This window comes from Bolinopsis microptera, chromosome 4 (assembly GCF_026151205.1).
Source record: "Bolinopsis microptera isolate Bmic1 chromosome 4, MBARI_Bmic_1.0, whole genome shotgun sequence".
NCBI lineage: Eukaryota > Metazoa > Ctenophora > Tentaculata > Lobata > Bolinopsidae > Bolinopsis > Bolinopsis microptera.
In genome coordinates this window covers 13,222,733-13,241,721 of record NC_087075.1, presented here as the reverse complement: position 1 = coordinate 13,241,721, position 18,989 = coordinate 13,222,733, and the positions used below count along the sequence as shown (strand labels likewise).

The following is an 18,989-nucleotide window of genomic DNA, read 5'->3' as shown; positions in this document are numbered from 1 at the left end:
AGAATTTTTGATATTTACAAGGAATTTTCGCTCGAGAAGCTTTTTAAAATCTCGTTTACAACTTGTAACACTTCCACCCTGACACAGCTTTGTATCAGATCGTCAGCAAAATCATAAAATAATGGGACAATGTCTCAAGCCGTGAAAGTAAAACACTTATTTCAAATATTTCTAACACTTCTAAAGCTACTATCTAACTAATAATTTTTCTTTTTTATATGCAATCTGGGTGACATGAGATCTAAAATCAGTCACGTCGGCTTCGTCGTCCGCAGAAATGTTCGCTCGCTTTTTCTGATACAAAAGTCTCAGTTAAGATGACATTTGAAATAGTTTCACCCCAACTACAGTACCACGGACAACACGTTCCCCGTCCGTTTGTCGAGTAAGTAAGTAAGCAAGCGACAGAGCAGCGAACTAACGTGTCTTTGATCTAAGTTCAATAACTCTTTAAAGTAAGGATTCGATTAAAATAAAAGTAGCTGCACAAAATTTTCAGTATTCATTGAGTGGCGATTTGAGGATTTAGTCAAGTATTTGGCTAGCAAATATTTAACGCATCCTTAGCATCCTTTATACCATAAGTGATTGATTTTAAACCGAGACTAAATCACGAATAAACCCATTTAAGACGTCTGTATATGATGATAATAAATTTCCTTCAGTGATTGGTTACTGAAACAGACTATAATAATGATTTATGTAAATCTCAGATTATAAGTAGAATGTCGCAATTGATGTTCAGTTTTAATCAGTAACATTTAACTTTAATACCGACCAATTAATACTCATGAGCAGATTTAGATCTATCAAACTATAAATAGTGAGTAATAAATAGTGAGCTATAGATATGAATTTGTGCACTAAAATTTTAGTACACGGTATTTACATGTAGTTTCCGCTATTATAAGAAAGCTCAAAGTCAATTTGATAAGCGGTGGAAACTTTTCAATAGTTTATCCAATTCCATGAAGGGATTGTGGCTCACAAACTCATCAAAACCAATATCTATTCACAAATTAGGAATTCATGAAGTATACTGAGCTTGTGCTACTGGAATACTGTCGATTTCAACCCATAATATCATTATAACGATAAGTTAGTAAGCTAAGATATGAGATCCGAAAATTGTATAGAACTAACGTCCAACTGTCCAATATCCGATATCAAGAAATACCACAAAGCTATAACAAAGGTTAATAATGTCAATGAACCTGCATAATATCTACAACCTGCCATTTGTTAGCTACGGTCAGTGGGGGGTGGTCACGATGGAGAATAATGCCCACTGTCATGTCCTTTGTCAAGCATGTTTCCTAACGATACCTAATGGTAATAACTTGATTATCTGACCGTCGTGATCGTGGCCTTGGTTCCGCTCGAGTTCATGGCCTCCCCACGTAAACGCAGTGTATTTATATGTGGGATGAAGACGATGTACACATGTATTTTGAAAGCTCCTGCTAATAAAAGCTTTCGTATCATGTATAATGTATATATTTCAAGAACCCCCGTCCAGGATGAAGCTGTCCGCATCTTTCTAACGTTGTGGACAGCTTCAGCCCTCCGGATAAATGATTAATATAGGACAACTGTTATAAACCGGTTGTTCTCTATGACGGCTGACATCTCTCTAAATAGCAGATAAAAACTTAGCCTTCATACTATTATTAATACTGTATATTGAAATCTAAAAGTAAGTAAGACTAAGTAAGCTCCTAAGCTTACGATGTGACCGAAAAGTGAAGTGTGGTGTGCCATAATACAAGGTTAGTTGGTTGGTAGAGTAGTAGAGGGGGTTAGTAGTCACCCACGTCACCACCATCACCCACCATGATAACTACACCTTGTTCCATTTGTCAATGACACTAGAAATAGCACAGATTAGATTGCATTTCTCTTGAGTTTAATAAAATTGTGGGAAATTTGACTGATGGTAAGTTGTACTGTAGGTGAATTAGTGGAATTAATCACTAGGAGCCACCTCTCCACTGGGTATTATATATTGGATCTCAAAGATTTGAAAGATAGCTCTCATTTTGACGGATAGTAGAGCTCAATCTCTCACTAATCTCGGAAACGTGGGCTCCTGAATTTGTCGGTAGAAAGATAGCGCGAATGTGATTGAAATGAAATATGAATGGGTCCCCATTGACCGTCTTCAACAGTTCAACATAAAGGCTTCAATTTCATTTTCATTACTAGAACTCTAGAACCATGGTTTCTTTATTACTTTATTACAAGTACAACTACGAGTATAATGAAATGACTGTTCCATTGTAAGATTACTTTCTGGTCTCGAGATGATTCTTTGTTCTTATTTAATTTTGTAAAAGATAAAGACTAATTTTAGACAGCAGACACATACTTCATTCAGAATGATCTGAATACCTTTGAATATAACACTTTAAACAATAAAACAATAAAATGATCTTTCGTCAAATTTTGATGTCTCTTGGGCTAAAAGAAAGGGTGCATTCTCAAAAAATATTTTGCATGCTGCATTTATTCAATGACAATAAAGTATTAATAGTTCAAGCAGGCACGATTACAAACATTTTATTTCGTCATTAGCTTTTTCTTACTGGCTATAATTTCTTCTCATAAAATTATAACTTTCAGCAAAGAGGAATCTATAATGGTGTTTTTCGACGAGAAAGACACAGAATAATTTCTAGCTTTGAAAGATTTATGGTGGTTTTTGAGGAAACCGAATCCATAAGCACTGAAAGAGTGATAGGGTCCATCTTCAACTATCGCCATGGACTATTAATTCATAACTACAGTCAAATTTACATTAATGCTTTAGCACCTACAATTCTGACTAACTTGAACGTAGAACTTTCAAGTTACAATTTATATCACGGTGCTTATATCCCCATTAAACTTGATTTTAGAATCTCTGAGTTGGCAGCACCTTGATGTTTAGAGTGCTAATCTTTCTCTTTGCGATATAAACGAAAAACGCGTCAATTTAGTTTTGATATCTGAGGAAGTAGACATTTCTAAATTCTAACTCACAATATCAGGAAGTATTTAATTTTTGGCATTTTCTGAGAAAATGCCAAAAATTAAATAGTGATTTTCTCAAACCACATTAAACCAAGTCAATCGATTGCGCAGAGTACAGTTAAATAAAGGGTTCAAACTGAAAAAACTGACAAAACTCTTCGAGTTAGAATGATATTTATACCAGGTGTTGCCAGTCCACACCCTGTCTCCATAATATGAAGGACTAGCTTCATTTCTATAGCGATCTGAAACCATAAAAAAGTTTATCTAGCAACGCTGCACAAAATCCTGACCTAAATCCATTTTACCCTGAATCCTGTAAAGTTATAGTAAGCCACCCTGCGGCACAATCCGATGATAGAACCGGTCAGGACGGTACAGTGTCTAGTCGATACGGCGCGGTTATTAGACTGAATTATGTCACTGCACATAGTTTTAGCTTCGAGGCCTGATCAGCCAGGATGAGAACAATACAAGTGGGATTTCCATGAAAATATAGAAGTATAGAGTAAATACATTTTTTGATATATCTTGAAACAGATATCACAACATCTGGTTCCATGTTAAATAATTGCTGTGATAAACTGGTCACAACTTCACAGGTTTGCAGCGTATCGGTTTGCACTCAAGATACTTTAGTTACTACATTAGTAACTTTAGTAATAACATTATTATTCACATTAAGGTGTCGCTATATTTACATATTCACGTGGCTCCTCAATTTGGCTAGCCGGACCGTATCCAGATATATCGTGTGGCTGGTACCGGGGGTATTACGGGGGTAGTACCGGGGGTATTACGACAAACCATATCTGAGGGATAGCGTTAACTGTATCTTGAAATATTCATCTCGAAATTACTATCATTTATCAAGGTTTTGCGATGAACTGTCTCATTATTTTGATTAGAATTTTCCTTAGAACCAATGTCATGATGTTCTATGAAGGTGATATCATATGAAATATGAATAGTCGGTATGATATTTCTTATATAATATGAATCATCTGCAAGGAGTAATAAAATATGAACTGTCAGGTTATGAACCAACAATAGCTAGGAGTCTTCAGTTTAGTGGCTCTCTCAAGACAACATATAAGTGACAGCATGGAAATGGTTAGGATTAAATTACAAACGTGATCAAGTTTAAATGGTCAAAATCAAGTTCACGAACCAAGTTTGTATTCATTTCGCTGCAACAAGTGGTAGTGGTACTAATTTCACGTATCTGAACGTTTATCAAACGCTTATAAAAATAAAACAAAACAACGTAATGTCCCCCTCAAATCAAAAATTATTCCTGTGACACCAGAATACCAAATTTATTGATAACGAACAAAACATATTCCCCCGGTGATCGTTCAAATAAACGAAGCACCCATAAAAAAATATACGCCAAATTCTGCGGTACGGAATAAACTGTGTCGTAAAAATCCTCAATCTCAAATGAAGACTGTAGAATTGACCGGCGTCCGTTTGATTCCTCATTTGTGAATGGCACAAAGATTAAAATGATCTCCTGTTTTATTTACCGCGCAAAGCATCAACCGTAGAACGTATTATAATTATATTCATCAACGGCCGATGACATATTTGTATGAGGGGTTAGCGGTATTTGTCAGATTCCAATTGATATCGTCGCCATCATCGGTCAAATCTACCGATACCAATTGTCAGTATCGATGACGAGTATCAGCACCAGTTACCAGTACCAGTACCAATATTTAGTACCGCAGTACCGATAAATTACGCCAAATTAAGTTGAATTAAACGCTTAAGCAACAGAGTTCCTGACAATATTGTATTTTGAATATTACCAGACAATACTTATTCTGTGTGGGGGACTGTAGATCAACAGTTCCCGCCGATACTGAATAAGGATCGTCTGATAAAATGTGACTGTCTTTATAATACCTTCTAAGGTATTATAAGAGATGTATTGCTTTGATCGGTTAACGAATTAAAAACAAAATTTATAACTAATAACGGGCATTCCAAAGCGCGAATAGGCTTCTGTTAGGCGACTAATATTTGTGTTATAAGACGGAAGAGCACTTTAATCTGAGTTTCAAAATAACAGTATTGATAGGAAATATTTGCACAGTATCGACCTCAAAATATGATCATGGAGATACGAAAATACAAAATTCTAAATAATGGAATCTTTATTGTTTGTTAATTGTTACCGCGAAAAATCAAGAAAGATCTAATGACGAAGGCACACTAAAACCGGAAAAAAGGTGACATCGCAAAGAGGAATTTAAGAGGAATTTCCAATTTCCGTGAAAACATTCGATACGGGAACTGTGAACCATCCACATTCCACCTGCACAACAGTTCTCATAAACATACAGCCATATTAGATTAACTATTGCCACCACGACACACATAATTCATCAGTAGCTACCTACTGAACTATAGATCAATTTACAGACGCGATGATGAACAAGTTCAATTTACAGCCATAGAATATGTGCTGTAAATTATTCTGATGCCTTGGTATGATGTACTCCATTAACAGGTGCATGTTAAACTCAGACAATAAACTATTCCGGGGTATGCGCTCATAATATGAGAATATCGTAGTAATAAAATAATTCCTCGCCCCGCGTTCAACTGCTACTGGCAAGTGACATTAAACAACTGCAGGTGATCATGAAAATATGTACAAAATGGGGGAAAATAACAAATATCGCCGGTATTCACGGTCATGGTTCTGCCACGTGGACGTGAATGTAGGCCGGCTACTCAGCTGTTCACGTTGTTCAAACTGCCGCTTAATTTCGCTGAATTATCACAAGGATCCGTCTTTGACGGGACTTGTCCGCGTGGTGTCCGCGGTGTAAAAGAAGCTGCCAGCAAACCGAATAAAGCGGTTAATTCCATCAGTAGGTTGTTATGTAGTCCACCATGAGGGCTCCACAGGGGGTCGAATGTTTGCTTTAACCCGATCAAGTTATAAACCAGTTATAAGTTAAGATTAAATTTATAGTCGGTTTATGTGACAAAGTGTGTCCGTGAATTGCGGAGTTGATTGAAATTGAATTTGTAGTAAGGTGGAGCCATGAATTAACTAATTAAGTGACTGAACGGTACCGCCCAATCTTGATGAAATTCAGGCCAACTTTTAATTTAACAATAAGGGGACAAAATAGATCTACGACTTAAAAGAATTATGGGCATAAACTAGATCTTCCACTTTATAGGTTTATTTATAATTTTATAAGTTTTCAAAATGTGACAAGTCACGTGACGATTTAAGGGCGAATTAACTAGACCCCAAATCTTATGATATGGGTTAACCTATATCCTACCAATGCACTAAGTATATTAATTAATTAATACAAGTCCTGAGAAAATAAGCAAATGACCAAACACCTAAAGAGATAAACTAATACTATCAAGATAATCTAAGGAAGCAAATCTTCTCAACATTTCTGTCAACGCTGCAACAACTAGCCCTTACAATAAAAACCACAAAAACACTGTAAAATATGAGGGCGAGTCTGTGTTTAATTTGTCTATTGTTTGGAACTATTTGATGTCAAGTTGTTCAGGGAGGCTGTCGATTGCATTTTTGTGATTTTTTCATGAAATTCTTTAGGTGCGGTTAGACAACTTACTGAATGGGTTCAGATAACATAATTATGCTCAGTTAACATAATTATGAGATTATGCTTATTTAGGGGGGGGGGGGGGGGGGGTTGGGGTTGGGTCATGAGTATTTTTGAGAGTCCCGACGAAAATGCCAAATTCTCATTCTCAAAAATTATTTTTGAGAAACTTTTCCAGGAGAGGCGAAAAACTCATTCTCAAAAATTAATTTTGAGTATTTTTGGACCACATTGCACTGATATGAAGAATGATTTGGTATATCACTATTTTTGAGTGGACAATTTTTGAGAAAGTGAGAAATCCATGCTGACATTTTTGAGTATTCCCGGCGAAAATGTGTCAAATTATCAAATTCAAAAATACTCAAAAATACTCATGACCTCCCCCCCCCCCCCCTATTCACTTATTCAGTGCGTTTCTTTAATTGGTAGATCTATTATTACCACCCGGCTTGCTATAATGTTATATTTATACCCAACCCTCTCCAAGACAAATTGTAAAATCGTACAAATATTAGAAATAGCAGAGCTACAACGTGAGACCATGTCCAAACATCCTTGTGAACTCACAAAAGCAACACTTCAAATTCTAGTGACTAATTAAGATTCCGACTCGAGCACTCGAACTACCATAACAGCGATAATAGTTCACTGTCTGGGTTTCGGAGTCGGGCGTAATTTAAAAAGGTGGAGAAATAGTGGTCGCTAGAATCTCGTGCTGTACCGAGTCCAGCACCTGCAGACTTAATTAATTATTCGAGGCATATATTATGAGGCATATATGCTTATATGAGGCATGGGTGGCATAATAATAATGTAACTATTCATAGGATCATTTTAAAGAATCAAACACTATATATCTGCACTTATATGATTACTTGATAACTGGCTATAATAAAGCTATAAGGTGCATTATTTGATGGATAACGACGAGACTATTATGTATGCCGTGTGTTGTGCGGCATGTGCCTAAGATTAGGTAGTAACAGTACAGTCGGCACGGTGGAAAATAACTTATTAATTAGTATATAAGGGAATCCTTCTGCTGCTACTCAACGTAAGCAAGCTTTCCTTAAACGCCTAAACAGCGTCAATTTCACTAGATTATAACTATAACAGAGTACTAGTAACAGTAACCGCCACAGTAACAACCAACAGGCACAGTAGCAACTACAAACTACTCAGGCAGAGTACCCCTGAGTACTTGATTATAACCTGACGGCATGCTAATACAGGTACCATTCAGAGCGATAATACTGCCACTTAGAATACTAATGTTAACATTGCAGCAGAATACAGATTAGTAAGTAGTAATAATACTGCCACTTAGAATACTAATGTTAACATTGCAGCAGAATACAGATTAGTAAGTAGCTCTGGGGTATTCCGTATTATATGTGCCGAGTTGTGCTGCGTTACAAGTGTAAGTGGAACTACTAGTATGGCCTCTTTAATGTGATACTGATATGTTCATGTCGCCGAAGCAGTGCCAGGACAATTGATAAATTGTTCAAGTAATATGAATATTGATAAATAGCACTATTAATAAAATGAAGTGTTAATTCCTTTGGCAAGCTAAGCACAAGTATAAATTAACGAATTTTTCAGGGGGGAAAAAAACAGTAAAAAATCATGGCATTGTTCAGTTTTAAACAATACGACAAAATAACACGTTTGACAAAAGGTGAATGAAAACAATTAAGTTCCCTGTTTTAGTTAACAACAACGAATACCGAACTCAATAAAATAATACCATTTTCTTCTACGACCCTCAGCTGAGACAATCCTCCTCTAATTCAGTAATTCTGGGGCCCAGAGAGCTCAGAAATTACTTGACAATCCCGAAAACCCAGCATCGCCTTCATTCGAGTGGAAATTTACGGGGGGTGCCGGAGCTGTTTGCAATTATTAGTGCTGGAGATTAGATTTGTGATTAAGTTATAGATGATGGAAAACAGTTACGGACAAATCTCCCTCTCCACGCTCGATATTACTTCGTTCCCGTTACATGACCTGCCGATCAAATGGAGAGAACAGATGAATTTAGGTGTATTCTTGCAAGGCTTAGAAGATCATTAAAATGCTATTCTAGAAGACTCGCTCTGGATTAGGATCTTTAGGGTACCTGTAGTTGAGTGGAACAGGAAGTGTCTGGTTTATAAGCCTGTCTGTGGATCAAGGAAAGAGAGGTCACATTTTGATTATTTGATACTGAAAAGTTCGTTTGTCTGGAGTCTAAATGCTTTATAGTCCTTCTAGATTTTTTGAAATAAGAAAGTGCGTCCAAATCTTCAACCAACAATGCTCGGTAAGGAATCATCAATTTCTACCGTCAATACTCTATTTAATAATGTACTGGTCTTGAGTTGAACTACGAACAAGGTATAACACTGAGAACAAGGTATAACACTGAGAAGTGAGAACTGACAACCTCTGGTCCATCTATTTGGGTATTTCCAGCGCTACAGACTTTTCCAAAGTCGCAAAAAGATGGCCTCTAGATTTAGAGCTTTTACTTTACGTCTGATTATAATAAGATGATGAGCTTTTAGCGCCTAGCGGACAGTTACCATGGCCGTGGTGTAGGCAATTATTTGATGCCCTTATTAATGGTTTTTAAATTGAACGCAGTCTAGTTCGACACGTATCGAGCGTGCTAAATCACTCTACAGTCGATCTTCGGGATTTTTCTAAAAATCACTCTACTAACTACTTGAATCGATGTATTTTCGGACGCTGATTCCGAATCTAGAACTAGAGTGCGCTACCTGCACTATAGCTCGACAAGACAACTTCGAACACTAAAGGGATATTCATAAAGATGAATTTCCTGATAATATATGCATCACGATGTTCTCTTTGATACCAGACGTTAAGAAAACGTATCGCATTCCATAAATACCAGCATCACAAGATGACGCCTACTGCAGCGGAGTGTGAGGAACAAAAACAATGAAGCCTCCACTGAGTCCACTTTAATCTATTTATCAGTATCAAATAGCATGTGATGTGAGGAGGATTTTAAAGTGGCCTGGCCTTCCATCGCGAAGATGAATGAAAAGTGTTGCCGAAACGCGAGTTTTCAGTTTCATTTTCTCCGTCCTTCATAACGCTATATTTCGCTACATGATAACGCTATATTCCGCTACATGTTCCAGTTATTAGACCGGATACATGATCACGTGAATATAATAAAATACATGATTGCACAATGCACAAAGCAGTACGCTCTGAAGATGGTATAATTGGGAAAATGTTTAATATATTGGGGGTTTTTGTGTGGAAAATATATTGTCGTTTTGTAGATTGTCTGTGATAGGCCAAGCTGGAACTGAAAGATAAGAATCACTGGAAACCTGTTTAAGATGCATAACGATGTCAACAAAAATATTTTTATTGGTTGACAAATATAATATTTTCACTGGCTGATATTTAAAAATCTGGCAATAATCCAGCGGTGGAAATTATAAAAGACTTCAGGCAAACAAAATAAACAACCAATAAGGAATAAACGAGGAAAAACCAACGGCGGGTTGAGGAAAATAAGGAATGCGGAGAGCATGGAGACTGGTGTTGAATAACATCAGCACAGTGCTAATTGCACAACTCAATACCTTTAAAGTGAGTTGCAGGTAGAGTAAAGGATACCTTGATCTGATCTACCTGTTACCGGATTCTCACTTAATCAATGTATTTAATGTGAGGATATTTGCGCGTCTGCGGCACAATTTTGGAACGGTGGAAATTGGAGATTTTGGTAATTTGTTAACCTACTAGCTGTGTGCATGTCAGATTTTTCGCTGGAGTAAGCACGCAAGTAAATTAAGATAATCTTAAAAGTATAAATCGAATATTTTCAGTTGAAGAATTAAAATATCCGGTAAAATTTTTATTCAGAAAAAGCCGAATAGGGCGAACCCTTATAAACTCTAATTTTGAATATTACAACTAAACGGCATGAAAATGAAAATTTTTTTGTAGAAAAAAGTTGAAGCAAAAGAGCCGTATTATATATATATATTATATATTATATCGTAAGGAATATTTTAATATTATGTTATGATTTCCTTTTGAGCTTATTTTGCATGTTCAAAATACGACAGCAGCCTAAAAGTAAAAGTAAAGATCTGTTACCACTATGACTAGACCCATAATCGGGTTCAGCTAATACAACTATAATGACATGCCCCAAATTTCGACACCAATAATACTTAAAGAAATAGTCGTAGGTTGTCGGACCATTTAATATGGGATGGATATTGTCTGGAGACTGGAGAGGCTGTATGGATCATGCTAATGGTAACTAAGGGCGAAGCACGTTAGTTTGGAAATACATAAGTCAAGAGTTTCAGTTATGCATATTTTATAGAGTTATGGTTAATATGTCAACTTTGTGTTCTATTGGTCGCATTCGTTAAGCTGGCAGTTTTGACGACAATTGATTATGATAATGGCTATTTTCGAGAATTGCATACTGCTTATGACTTGTAAACAATGAACTATTGTAATATTATAATATTATAAATATCTCCGGGATTTCGACGCGGGATCATATTATCAGTCAGCCCGGCCCGCTGTTAGATAAACATCTCAAGGTGATATCATCCCGCCCCGGTAATTTGTATAAACCCGGCCCGCTTTTTAGTCGTAACTGATGTTTATCATTCAATTCTCCGACTTACAATAATCAATGATACTGCTGATTAGAACTCGATAATAGTAGAACAGTTAGACGCGCGATCACGTGGGCGCGTCACGTGCGTACCACGTGCCACCAATAGCATACGCCGAGTCTATACCACGTGACACGAAAGCGCACCACGTGATATGAAACATCGTAACCGTCCACTTCTTTTACACGCAAATTCCTGGGAACGTTGCCAAAGCAGCTAATTCTTGGAATTTCTCCAACGCGTGGCGTGAGAAGTTGGCGACTAGCCAGCTACCCTTGTCCGTGCCCTAAAAATAGTATTGTTTTGCTTGCTCTCCTTCCAGCTCTTGTTCCTGCTAACGTTCAAGCTATTGCTCCACTATGACAGATCGGTTTGACATTCAGATTGATGAACTGCTTTCCAATCGTGTTCCGGACAGTACAGTTAGAGTCAACAACTGGGCTCTAAACAAATTTAATTCTTGGCTTCAGTCATCCAGATTTGCTCGTGACTTCAATGACTTTGACCAAATTCCTCTTCTAAAGTATAAATCCCTTGTCGAAATCGCCGGAGATAATTATAATCCATAAACACTTCACGCTCAGGGCTAAATAAATGTAATCCCTCAGCTGGCGCTACGGGATTACATATTAACACAAAACTCGTGCGCTGCGCGCACTCGTATGTGTTTATCAGATCATCCCGCTAGCGCGGGATGATCTGTTATAATACCTTCCGGGAATTATATCCACTAAAACTCGGGGACACCGAGGGCTGATAATTTGCTCATTTTTCCCGCAAGAGAAGCGAGGGTATTATCAGCCCAGACTCAGACTGGCTGGCGGCAAGTTTCAAAACAAATAACACTGGCGTTCTATATATTAGACACTATATTGTATGATGCGCACGTATCGGATTACACCCCTTCTGCAATCGGAACCGGAACGTATTATAATACTATAATACCTCCGCCACTGAGTGCTGCGCGCTATAATTCCCGACAGCTTGCTGGAGGGAATTTGCGGGCACGAAGTTGCGGAGGTATTATAAAATATAATACCTCCGCAACTTCGTGCCCGCAAATTCCCTCCAGCAAGCTGTCGGGAATTATAGCGCGCAGCACTCAGTGGCGGAGGTATTATAGTATTATATAAACCCTTTGCGTGGCGGGTTTATGTTATTGTAATAACTATGATTTATAAATGCCGCAACTCACTAGCTGGTCCTCATGCTGTGAGCTGTCCCCCTCGCACCCTACAATATGAAATACAATAAATCTAATTACAATAAATAGTAACTCACTGCCTGGATCCATGCCTTTTAAAGGTAGTGGCATTTTATTTAGTGGTTTTATCTTTCCATAGAGTAGCGACCGTTTAATGCCAATTAAAATCCAATCGGGTCGATCCAACCTCATAGCTGTTTCAATAACATTCGCAGGATTCCGTGCACGAGGGACCCCCGTGCACGGAATTTCTATTGGCCCTCATTTTATAATCCTCGTCGAGGGTAATAAAATGAGAGCCTATAAAGCTATTAAGTATTTGTGTAGAGTAGACTGATGCGAAGACAGTTTGGTATGCAACTCTTGCAATTAACATTCTTAGCTGGCAGAATTAACAGGATAAAATTTCTTAAAGTTTCTGTGGTTATCTGGCTTTGGAATCCACGTTTGGACAGATATTGAACTGTATATCTTACAAAATTTTTAACTGTGGCCCAATATTTAGATGTAAAGTAAATTTCGTTCAAACGTATAGACAATCAATCAGTAATCAATATGGGGTCTGAAAAGTAACAAATCTATTGTTTATACCGAATATATGGGCAGAGCGGCCGTATTATGACCAATTCGAATTAGATCACTGGCCATTAGTAAGTACGTACCCACTAGCTAACTGGTGGTCAGTTTCGACTGATTCGGCAGTTTTCAGCCAAAATCGAAAATGGGCCAAAACTCCTCTTAGACACTAATGGCCGGTCACTAATGGCCCATCTCAAAGGTGTGTTCACAGGCTTTGTTCACTAAAACAATCGGGAATAATGGCATCCTCCTAAATACTTAAATAGTATCAGTAACCATGTTACCTTTATAAGATGCTAAGTTAAATATAGAATTCTTTACAAAATTATGTAACACTTCGTTGTAAAGTTTCAAACTACTATAAAGCTATAACAACACTAATGATAAAGTCAAACCTAAGGAGAGTAAAGTTTCAGAATCTTCGTAAACTACGCTTGATTTATTTGCGCATTCGCATTAGTATAAAGAATCAAAGAAGTACTGGAGTATAGTAGCTTAGTAGCTAGGTAGGTAGGTAGGCAGTAATTAGTGGGTAAACTGCCTAATGAAACGCTTGGGATGACGTCTGGAAAACTTCGTGGACTAAGGATTTTAAGTTACTGGATAACGATTTTCTCGTTCACTATAGCGGTTTAACGTTGTAGCGTTAGAAGAATAAAAGAATACAGTCGGCTTGAACAAGAAGTAGCAAATTATGAAATATGTACATATATGTATACATGTAGGAATTGGAAACTGTTGATTGTTTCAGTTACCACAGACCCCTGTGCGGCTGCTGTGATGAACTAAATACTACAACCCCAGGAACAGTGGCTACAATGTCCAATTAGGCCAATTTGATGACGATGTAATCTGTTGATTGTTAACTAATTTTCGAAGCATCATCTCCATTGGTAGATGATATTCTAGAATTAGAATATTTGTTTTCAAATGCCAATGATATAAGATATATGGAAGACTTCAAAATAAGGATTATTGAATTTGCTGATAATTATTGCAGACATTGCCCTCATTTTCAAGGCAATGCAAGAATGCAGCAATTCGATCTCAAAAGATCAGCGACGCCATTAAGTGACAAGTGAGGTAAACTAAACAGCTGACAGCTTGAACTGAAGTAGTGAAGTTGTCATAATATGTGTGCTGTAAAAATGTCGTATTTAAGGGATTGCATGAATTGGAAGTATTAATGAGTTTTCACTGAACGGAAACCTGGTGGAAGTTGTAAGATGCCTGATAATATGAAGAAAATGATTAACTATGTGTCTGAAAAGTAATCAGTTTAAACTGCTGTACAACTGGGCCTGTTCTCATAGTAGTATGTGTTCGGAGGGGTGCGCGTGCTGGCCTGTTATCTAGAAACAATTAATTCCCAGACACAGCCTGCATGCAAGCTACGTGTTCTTTTTCAGATACTACTACTTGCTATATTAGAGTTTACGAATATATATTGAGGTAACAATATATACAGCGTGTTGGCCTGGTATCTAGATACAATTAATTCCCAAAGATCCGGCAGCACGGGTCTGGGTCTTGGGTGAGGTTTAACAAGGTGTCCCACCTCGACTAAATAAGATTGCGGGAGGCTGCTGTTTTATTACCTGATCACATGATTACTGATCACGCGATTACTGATATCGATCGGCCAATTGCACTGCAACTAAACTTATCACCCCGCTCGGATCAACACCTTTATACTGTTGCAATAAGTTTTAAGTAGTATGTTACATATATATTATATATGTAGGCCCCCGTACCAAAGTAAACTCGACATAAGATCTCCCAGCTTGTGGCCAACAACCAATCACAGTTACCACAGTCGTTATAATATTACGCTAGTGGAATTAGTGGGTTGAGAGGTGGGCGAAGCTGTTTAACCTTTAATGGCGAGACAATATCACGTAATATGTTTAAATGGTCGCTAAATCGCACAGCGTAGTAGTTATAGTAGTAGTAGTTAATGGGCTGGCTTGTGCTTCGATAGGATATTGAGTAAATATTATGATAATAATATGTTTAGACAATATCAATAAATATTATGATGGAACGTTCACACAAAATTCAGAATGAAATGAATCTGTACAAAAGAAATCAATATAGTAATAATAGTCTACATTATATTAATGAACTATTTCATTTCGCCTTGTATCGAAAAATGTATAGATTATTGCAAATAGAAAAGAAATTAAGTTTAATTTGAGCTGTAATTAAGACTTTCTGATGTACTTTTTTGAATGGTTAAATATTTTTATGACTACGAAGCACTAGAAATAACTCGCATAGTTACCCTTACGATAAATAACCACTGAATTTATGGTGTTGATGGTTCGATTGAAACCTAGACTAAATGCTGATCTATAAAATGTAAATGTGCTACATAGATGGTGACTGCAGTCGTAATATTGTACTCGGCCTCACTTAACACCTGCAATGTATAGTGAAAGCAAAGAAAGCATGAAAATAATGCTTCTCCAATTTTGTCGATCTAAAAAGAAAACCGGATATTGATTAGTTAAGCAAGCTTGAGTCCACCTGTAGGGGTAAAGGATTTGCAAAATCTCATATCAACACCACATATCCTTTCACCACTCCACCAAAGAAAGCCGGACAATCCGAGAAAAAGAGTTAAATTCATTCAACAAGACGAGTGCCTTAGTAGACGAGTAGAGTGCCGTTAGTCGTAATTAAAATGTCTATAACTATCTGATGAAAGTTTGGTGAACGTTTTCCATGCTGAACAATTATACTATAATAGAATTGTAGTATAATAGAATTGTAGTATAATATCGACGGCCACCGCCCGTATATTTTACAAAACACTTATACTTTATAGTTAGTTAGAGTGTTACCTATGATCTATAACCCGCTCTTAAAAGCTTGTATATATATATTATATAGGGTCCAGATATATACTGTATACTGTATAGTATATTTTTAGGGTCCTTTTACTAGACGTCTGGATAGTGAATATCTAGTTTACACGGCTATATTGTGCCATCGCTATTATATTTTCTACAGTATATAATATATGAGCTGGAAAAGAGTGAGCTGGAAAAGAGTGAGCTAAGAAATAGTGAGCTGGGAAAGAGTGAGCTGGGAAATAGTGAGCTGGAAAAGAGTGAGCTGGAAAAGAGTGAGCTGGAAAGGAGTGAGCTGGAAAGGAGTGAGCTGGGAAATAGTGAGCTGGGAAATAGTGAGCTGGGAAAGAGTGAGCTGGGAAAGAGTGAGCTGGGAAAGAGTGAGCTGGGAAATAGTAAGCTGGAAAATAGTGAGCTGAGAAAGAGTGAGCTGGGAAATAGTGAGCTGGGAAATAGTGAGCTGGGAAAGAGTGAGCTGGGAAAGAGTGAGCTGGGAAAGAGTGAGCTGGGAAAGAGTGAGCTGGGAAAGAGTGAGCTGGGAAATAGTAAGCTGGAAAAGAGTGAGCTGAGAAATAGTGAGCTGGGAAATAGTGAGCTGCGCTGGAAAAGAATGAGCTACACTGACTCACCCTGTAAAGATAAGAAGAGAGGGTACGAGATCTGGTACCCTCGCTTCAGAGAGACCCAGACAACTGCTATAACTAATAGCAAGAAGAGTATAATGATATTCATGTTAAGAATGAGACTGCGTTTAATTATCCCTGGTACCAAGATTATACATCTGTATGGGGTACATTGTTAGGAATCACTGCACCAGGGTAGTAGTAGACTGCAACAGAGATCCCCTGGTGCAGTCTACTACCCGGATGCAGTCCGTCTGCTCTACAGGTACATATTGTGTTTATACTGTATTACTGTCTAGTGACTCTGGAGCTGCCGTAGTGTCATTTGTTTTACTATGAGGGTATGTGGAAATTTGACACATAAACCACATATATTTATAGTCGGCCAGTTGGTAGATCACCGACCGGCTATAAGCCGGCTACTAACCGGCTATAAGCCGGCTTATAGCCGGCTACAATTTTTATAGCCGGCTATAAGCCGGCTTATAGCCGGTTAGTAGCCGCTTACATTTGTTGTTGAGCGACGGCTATTAGCCGGTTATAAGCCTGCTATTAGCCGTTTTGGTATTAAAAGTGGCTATAAGCCGGTTATAAGATATTAACTCAACTACATCGTACTGAACGATAGTCAGGAGCCGGCTATAAGAAATTCAGTGAAAACGGCTATTAGCCGGTTATAAGCCGGCTATTAGCCGTTTAGGTATCGAAAGTGGTTATAAGCCGGCTATAAGCCGGTTATAAGATATTAACTCAGTTCAGTACGATGAAGTTAAGTTAATATCTTATAACCGTCTTATAACCACTTTCGATACCTAAACGGCTAATAGCCGGCTTATAACCGGCTAATAGCCGTTTTCACTGAATTTCTTATAGCCGATACCTAAACGGCTAATAGTGGCTTATAACCGGCTAATAGCCGTCGCTCAACAACAAATGTAAGCGGCTTCTAACCGGCTATAAGCCGGCTTATAGCCGGCTATAAAAATTGTAGCCGGCTATAAGCCGGTTTATAGCCGGCTTATAACCGGCTTATAGCCGGTCGGTGATCTACCAATTTCCCTTATAGTCAAACATTAAAACCACATAAATTATGTGTTTGGTTTATCTTTTAGAATATAATGAATAATTTTGGAGGCAGTTAAAGCATGAAAATTATGCTAGTGGCTATATCGTTAGTTAGTGTCATCTTTTTAACTATGTGGATATGTGGTTTATCTTGACTATCTATATCAAGTTAATTCATGTAGGCATATAGAATAAATATTACAATTTTTAGAGCATGACGGTTCTGCGAGTGGTTATGGTAGGTAAGTAGGTAAGTATCTTACATAGTGAACAGTTTATTAAAATAAAAGTATGGGACAAGAAAGTGTACCCTAACCAACGACAAAATATACTGTGTTAAACTGACCATAAACCGATAAATCGTTACTGCGAATTGTGAACACATCTTGTGCTCCTCAACACAAACAATTTAAAAGGTTCTTAGTCCTTAACCACGCTCTTAACGGGGTACTTAGTAGTACCAAACAGCTTGCAGCTACGCGTTCTTTTGTCAGATACTACCACTTGCTATATTAGAGTTTACGAATATATATTGGGGTAACAAAACTGAGGATTATTAATGCGGTTAATGGTAATAGTAAGGTTTTATTATGAGCAGCGCGGAGTTTCTGTATAATTGACCATGAACCTTCGTCTCCTTTCCAGCAATGATGATCAATGATCCAGGTAGTACAATGGCTTCATGATTCAGACGTGACGATAGAGCACGATGTCAGATGTGTGGAATGTTATATACGGTTAATTTCTCGGTCACGCTAACAAAAACTCTGAAAATTCACATCTGGTGTATATTATAATAGTCCCGACCTACAAATTCAGTGCTGACTGAACTGAAAAGAAATGATGAGAATGCTAGTAAAAACAATGCTGTAGACCCCGGAGTTAGCACTCTAGAAAATAGTTACTTGTTAAGGATTCCGGGCTAATTATCAGCTGGCATTGTCTCATTGTTAAGCTGATCTTGTGAGGCATCTTTACAGTTTAAACACGCTGCACCTTGACACCCCATAAGAAGTGCCATCAACTTATTAGCATTAGAGGAGATTTGTCGACAAACCAGTATGACGTATACTGCCTGTCTACTTGGGAATTACTTCGTGTTTTAACTCCATGACTACATCACTCCATAACACCATAACTAGGTCCCTAGATTCAGTTCATGACTCGTTTAGAAACAGAACCTTGGTAAACATTTTAAAACGACGAATGAGTAACATCAGTTCAAGTATCACGAGAAATATTGCATGATTTGGTATGTTCAACTTAAGTAATGAGTCCGTCTCTCTTACGCTGGATATCCCGACAAGACCGAGAAGAAACAATAATAAAATAACCATCATATCAGACTATTAGTAATAGTATTGATT

General features: G+C 37.6%; 1 protein-coding gene across 5 annotated transcripts in view; it reads left to right on the top strand.

The window, feature by feature from the left end:
• Positions 1-18,989, top strand: part of LOC134813937 (cyclic nucleotide-binding domain-containing protein 2-like) — a 99,199-nt gene that overhangs the window by 56,160 nt on the left and 24,050 nt on the right. The window lies entirely within an intron of this gene.